Raw genomic sequence first — 7,229 nt, forward strand, 5'->3', positions numbered from 1 at the left:
ATCATCATCATCATCATCATCATCATCATCATCATCATCATCATCATCATCTATAGTTTACATTTCCCCAAAACAAGCTTTTACATCAAAATGATTCCTCTCTTATTAATATATGCCATGCTATCAGCCATGCATCAGCCTTGATACTATGCATGCATGAATGAATGTGTGTGTGACTGTCTCTAAACAGGTGGCAGCACTCTCCCCAAAATATACACAACATTTAAGCTTTGAGATGACTGTTAAACTCAATCTTTTTCAGATGTTGGCTTTCAAAATGCCATAATACCATGCTGAATTACAACATCAACTACAATTATACAATGCCTTGAAGCCAACTGTGGAAAGTTGCAATTGAAATAATTTTTGTTGTGAAACCTCATTGTGTTATTTCCATTACAGCTTCCATTAGGACCGTAAACACTAGTTTATATGAAATGTTTGTTTATGTAACATAAATGCATTAACAACCCCATTTAGCATATTATTGTAATGTGATAAGCGGAGTGACCCCTTTTAAGACCAGTTTGTTCCAGAAAACATGTTTCCCTATTCAGCATCTTGGCACTGTGTCAGCATCTACACAAAACAATTGGCACATTGCATTGATATCTGTCTTGTATTTATGGCATTTCACTGCAGTGTATTTAGCTGTGTTGAACAAGATAAGAAGTCATATTTAAAGTACATCAAACTATGTGGAAAGAGCACCTGATTATGAGAAAGGATAAGGAATTCTCAGTCTAATCTAGCCATTCCTATTGATTTCAAGAGGAGAATTAGGTTGTTGAGAACATCGTATCTTATATATTATGAAAAGATGGTAGCTACCTGCTTTCATTCCCAAATCATGAACTGGAGAGAAACCATAATAATATCAAAGAGCTATTACATAGTACATACTTTTAAAATGGAATACAGCATTCTGAAACCAGAAAATTTCAAACACTAACTAGATGTAGGAAACTACCAGTATCAATGTGCAATTTTCAGAGTTTCATACTGATATGCCTTTATCTCCAATTCTTCCCATATATCTGCTGACTGACAGTTGGCATTATGGGCCTCTGGTATTTAAGGTGTAGTAGAAACTGCTATATCCATGTACAATTTTAAAACTCTAATAAGAATAAGAATATATTTGTATCCTGCTTTCCTCCCAAAATTGGGACTCAAAGCGGTTCACAGTCTAAAAGCAAAATACATTAAAAAACTTACGAAATCACAATTAAAATGGAACTAAACTATTCCAATATTAAAACAGATCATTTATTTAAAAATAGAATACAATTTAAAAAAAGATAAATGCACTTTGAAAACATTCACTTTAATACAGTACAACATTCTTCAAAAGCTTTTTATTTTAAAAGTCTGTCTGAACAAAAAGGTCTTAGTCTGCTGCCGGAAGGACAACAAAAAGGGGGCAATTCTGGTTTCCCAGGGAAGGGAGTTGCATAGTTTAGGGGCAGCCACCAAGAAGCCTTCTCTCGTGTCCCTACCAAAGGAGCTTGTGATGGGGTGGAACTGAGAGAAGGGCCTCTCCAGCTAGATCCCGTCATTCATTGGTTTGGAAAAAAGAGGGACTGTTTCTCTTGCCTAACTAACATGTTGCTTATCAGGACCACAAGCTGCTGTTGGTTTGTTGTTTAAATGTTACATAAGGCCAATGCCAACAACTTCCTATGTGTTCTGTTGCATCATCCATGTGTTTTATTAGGAACCAGTTTCTCAACAGCGGAAGAGATAGGTAAATTTCACATAGGCTTGGTTATTTTTGAGCCCAGTTATGAATCTTTTGGATTCATCCCTTCAAGCTGGCTGTTACTTCATCATGTCAGCATGTTTGCTTTGGACTGAAAGTGAGCATTATGAATTAATGCAGTTTGTATTCTGAGCCAAGGAATTATGAGCTTTGGTGACATCTCTAAGAGGCATATATGAGCAGAAATAACTATAAATGATATTCAAGCAAACCAATTGTAAACATTAGACTAGCTCCAAACCAATAAGTTGAAACAAATTCAAATTTTGATTAATTCCATGTTCACAAATATCTAATTCAGATATAGGAATAATCCTTTATATCAAGGGAAAACTGAGGTTTTGTGGTAAAATGCTTGGGGATCCTTAAATCTGGGGATCTGTCTGGAAGTGCAACACTTGAAATCCAAAGCTGCAAATGTCAAAACTTTGTCAAATTTTCTAGCAGCCCTTTACCAGCATGGTGCTTCTATGGAGTATGTAATTTTTAAAAGAAAAATGTTACATGGATTATTTTTGTCATCCGAAATAATGGAAATTCAAAAATAAATGTCACAACAGCCCCTGAAGAAAGATGTTTTTAAAAAGTTGTTAGCAGTTCTGGAAATTAGAACTGGGACCTTACTTGCCACGTATCTTCAGAAAACTAAAATTCATTTTCTTCTGCTGTTCCTTGTTGTGACATAAATAAGAATATCAAAAGGCAAATGAAAGCAACAATCCATCTAGAGCAGCACCCTGTATCTCGCAGATACTATTTTTGGTTACTTCAAGCATATTGATTGTAGCAGGCAATGGAAAATCACTTCCAGCATATTTTATATTTGGGGGAAAATGTTCAGTAAGGAAAGATGTGCTTTCACCGTCTTAGATAATACTGCTGGTGATTCTGAATGTCCAAATAAGCATTGTTTTAAACCACAGAGCAAACCCACATATATCCAAATTTTGGATATGTACTTTATTTTATGTGTTCCCCAGTTCTGTTAGTCAAGGTGACCAGGACTGAAAAGACACATGTCAGGCTCAGGATAGCCCTAAACTTCTTATTGGTCAGATGGTGATTAAGGCCCGTTACAGACCACCCAAAAGGGGCGGTCTTGGGCCGCTGCCGGTTGCAGCGCGGAGGAGCCGCAGCAGACAATCCGCGCGACTCCTCCGCGCTGCAAAAAAAGAGTGCAGAAATCTCACTCCTTCCGGCAACCCGGAAGAGCCGCCGCAAGTACCAAAGCGCGCACTCGCAACGGCTCTTCCGGGTTTAGACGTCCGGACGCTGCGCGTCTGTTACGTCAAGATGGCCGTGCCTGTCTGTATAGGGCGCCGCCATCTTGCCGTAAGGAATACGCACGAGGGGCAAGGCACGTCCGGAAGCGCCGCCCCTCGCACGTATTCCTGACGCAATGACGGCGCCGCTTAGGCCCGTCTGTAAGGCGCCTAAGTTACAACACTTGTAGATTAGCAATTTCACAGTATCTGTTTTTTCTCCCCCTAGTAAAAAAATGTTCAGCAAGGCTTCAATGATGTTGATGATGATGATTTTAAAATAATGCATAAACCTAGTGGACTCAAAATCTTTTGCATCCAAGTTAACATGACACTTGAAGAAGAAATGTTTTACAGCTGAAATTGTCCCCTTGATAGTATAATGGAGCATCTTGGAAGCCAAAGTTCAGAAAAATAACTTTTCAAAGCTTCAAGAGGGATATATTCAGAAAACTGCTTTGGAATCGATTTTAAATCTGCATGGCACATAGGTGAGCTAGCATGTCAGGTGTGCATGCACAATTGCACACACACACATCTATCATGGGGGGTTTCTTGGCAAGATTTGTTCAGAGGAGGTTTGGCGTTGACTTCCTTTGAGACTGTGACTTGCCCAAGGCCATGGGCTTGTATATAAAAATTTGCTTGATTTATTCTTTATCAGGAAAATAGCTGTTGGGATCGGGGAGAGAATGAAGTGCTGAAGTGCATGATGATTGGTGGAGTATTTGAGCAGATTTGCATGGAGAGTCAGTGAATGATAGACTGAGTTTGAGAGGAGTGTTGCCTGGGTTTTGAGAAGAGTGAAATGATGTGTTTGAGAGGGCTTTGAGAGTGAGAAAGGAGTGAGAAAGGAGTTTGAGCTGATTGATTGGTAAACATCACAAGGGTCTTCCTGTCAATACCTCAAGGCTACCTTTTTACCTCAGAAACACTCAAATGAGTGACACTTGCCCAACATCACCCCTTAATACAATTTCCCTAAATGTAAAAGGGCTAGGGTCCTAGTGCCCTTCTCTTATACATTTTGATATCTTTGGTAGCATATTTCCCATGTCTACATGTGTGTGAATTCAATCAGGCAGGAATTTCTTTTGTAACAAACAAACCTTAACTTTATTTAATAACATGTAGCAAGGGATGCAGTAGCTAAGTGGTTAAGACATCAGTTCTGATGATTGTTAAATCAGATGGTTGGCAGCTGGAGGCCCAAGTGCCATGTGATGGGGTGAGCTTTCTTCACAAATCCCAGCTTCTGCCAACCTAGCCATTTGAAAACATGCAAATGCAAGTAGATAAATAGGTACCACTTCCATGGGAAGGTCATGCTGGCCACATGACAATGGAGTCATCTTCGGACAACGTTGGCTCTTCCGCTTAGTAATGGAGATGAGCACCATCCCCTATAGTAGGATACAATTAGACATTCATGTCAAGGGGAAGCCTTTACCTTTACCTTTTTAGCAAGAATGTTGCTTATGTGGAATAGTTCCACAAATAGTACAATTACAATGGTTACAATAAATCAAACGTTGCAGGCAATTCAACACTCAAATTCTATTCACTAAACTTCTCTGAATAGATCTCTGACTTCACTCATCTGTTTGGGGCATCAACATACCGGCATTATATGCCAGCATGGGGGCAGCATGAGGGCGTGCTATATGCATGCCAGCCATCCCAACTCTACCCCACGCTGCCTGCCTGACCAGATGGCAAGTGCTGTGCCAAAGAAGTGTCAAAAAGCTTTGGTGGTGGTGGCTTCTTTTTGCACCATGGAAAGTCCAGATTGGGGTGGCAGCATGTAGTTGCTGTGGTCCTGATCCGGCAAGGAAAGGGGAGGCTGCAGACCTCTCCAAAGGAGCAGTCTGTTGAGCCTCTAATTCTCTCTACTTTCTCAATGGAGCTCTAACTGAAAATTCCAGTGAACTCTTATAAACTAAACTGTTTTCTTCAGTCCCCAACAGTCACTCCCTCTTCCATTTTATATCTATTCCTTCCACAGCAGCCCCTCCCTTATAGCCAGCCAGAACCAAGATTGACTGTTGGGAATTCAAGTCTGCCCAGTGATTCTGTCACAATAAGAGCCTGAGTTAGCCTGAGAGGAAAGAGTGTAGTCCCCCCCCCCCCCCAAAAAAAGTTAAATAATCTACTGTTTTATTTTTAATTTCTGTAACTAAAGTTTTATTTTGTTTTTCTACACTTTTGGTCTCCAGAATTGATATTGATACCATTCTAAGAGCTAGGTTTTAAACAAAGTGCTTGTGGTGCAAAGGTAGAAGGATGGTGTCCTGTTTGGGATAGCAATAGCAAGTACATTTCTATACTGCTTATCAGTGAACTAGCACTCCCTAAGCAGTTTACAGTGCATAAGCCAATTGCCTTGAACAAGCTGGGTACGCATTTTACTGACCTACAAAAGGATGGAAGGTTGAATTAACCTTGGAGCCCTCTAAGATCGAAGTAACAATGTTGTGGCTGCAGGATCAACATTTGACCATTACGTCACCAGAGATTAAAGTAGTATACATTATCATATTAATATTGTGGACATTTAGACTAATTCTCAAGCTTGAGTCTCACAAAGCAGACAGGAGAATGTCCTTATATATAGCAGAGATGGGGTTCAGAGAAAACCCTCATACTGAATGGTTACAAATTACAAAAAACACTGGAAAGCTTCATATTTGGTGGGTTAAGTGTAAACAACCTTACATTTGGCCACAACGGTGGGTTTGCCTGAGAAGAATCTTCACAGTTGGTGGTACTGGTTTTATTGTCTGAGTGGAAAGACCTACATTTGTTGTGTACAATGGTGGAAAAAAGGGTTGAACCATCACATAAAGGGTGGAAATTTTCAAATTTGGTGTAGGTAGCAGTGGAATATAAGCTGAGATCTCCACAGGGTTTCCATGGCTCAGTGGTGAGTCAACCATGGTGCTCTAAGGTCCTAGCCCATTAACCATGCTGTCACCTTTATCTACACCATGCTGTCACCTTTATCTAACAAAACTGAGATATAAATGCAGTGAGAGCAGCAACAACACATCCTAGTAGGAAAGCAACTGAATGTTAGAAGAGGAAAAGGTTTCAGATATAGACAAAATGGAGATGCACAATTAACAGAGTGTTGCAGTGGTTTAAATGTTGGACTACAATTTGGGAGACCAGGATTTGAATCCCCAGTCAGCCATGGAAACCCACTGGGTGACCTTGGGCAAGTCACAACTTCTCAGTCACAGAGAGATGCAATGGCAACCCCCCTCTGAACAAATTCTGCAAAAAACAAACACAAACAAAACAAAAACAAATTTTGTGGGGTTTTTTTTTGGGGGGGGGGTTATATGGCCATATTCTAGAAGTGTTTGTTTCTGATGTTTCAGATAATGCCAGAACAAAGCAAAAACAAAACAAAATAAAACCTGTGATAGTTTCACCTTAAAGTTGTCACAAGTTGGAAATGACTTGAAAGTACACAGGAACAAAAAGAACACAGTTAAGTTGCTTAAACATTTAAGATACCAGGTAATGTAATTCATTTCAATCATGCTTCAGTCTTCTCAGAAAAGGCAAAGGGTGCTCAATCTGAGGAAAATGGAACAGAGGACAAAATAGGGGAATTTCAGTACAGAATAAGTAAAGAGATAGTACAGGAATACCTGTTTAATCTAATTGAATATAAGTCTCCAGGACCTGATGAACTACATCCAAAGGTATTAAAAGAACTGGCAAATGTAATATTGGAACCATTGGCAATAATCTTTGAGAATTCCTGGAGAACAGGAGAAGTCCCAGCAGACTGGAGGAGGGCAAATGTTGTCCCCATCTTCAAAAAGGGGAAAAAAGAGGATCCCAACAATTATCATCCAGTTTGTCTGACATCAATACCAGGAAAGATTCTAGAGCAGATCATTAAACAGAGTGTCTGTGAACATTTAGAAGGCAATTCCATAATCACAAAAAGTCAACATGGGTTTCAGAGAAAGAAGTCATGCCAGACAAATCTTAACCATTTCTTTGATAAAATTACCAGCTTGTTAAATGAAGGGAATGTTGTGGATATAGTGTATCTTGATTTCAGTAAGGCCTTTGACACGGTTCCCCATGACATTCTTGCAAACAAGCTAGTGAAATGTGGGCTAGACAAAGTAACGGTTACATGGATTTGTAATTGGTTGACTGGCCGAACTCAAAGGGTGCTCAAC

Source organism: Sceloporus undulatus, chromosome 5, assembly GCF_019175285.1.
Source record: "Sceloporus undulatus isolate JIND9_A2432 ecotype Alabama chromosome 5, SceUnd_v1.1, whole genome shotgun sequence".
In the NCBI taxonomy this organism is placed as follows: Eukaryota; Metazoa; Chordata; class Lepidosauria; order Squamata; family Phrynosomatidae; genus Sceloporus; species Sceloporus undulatus.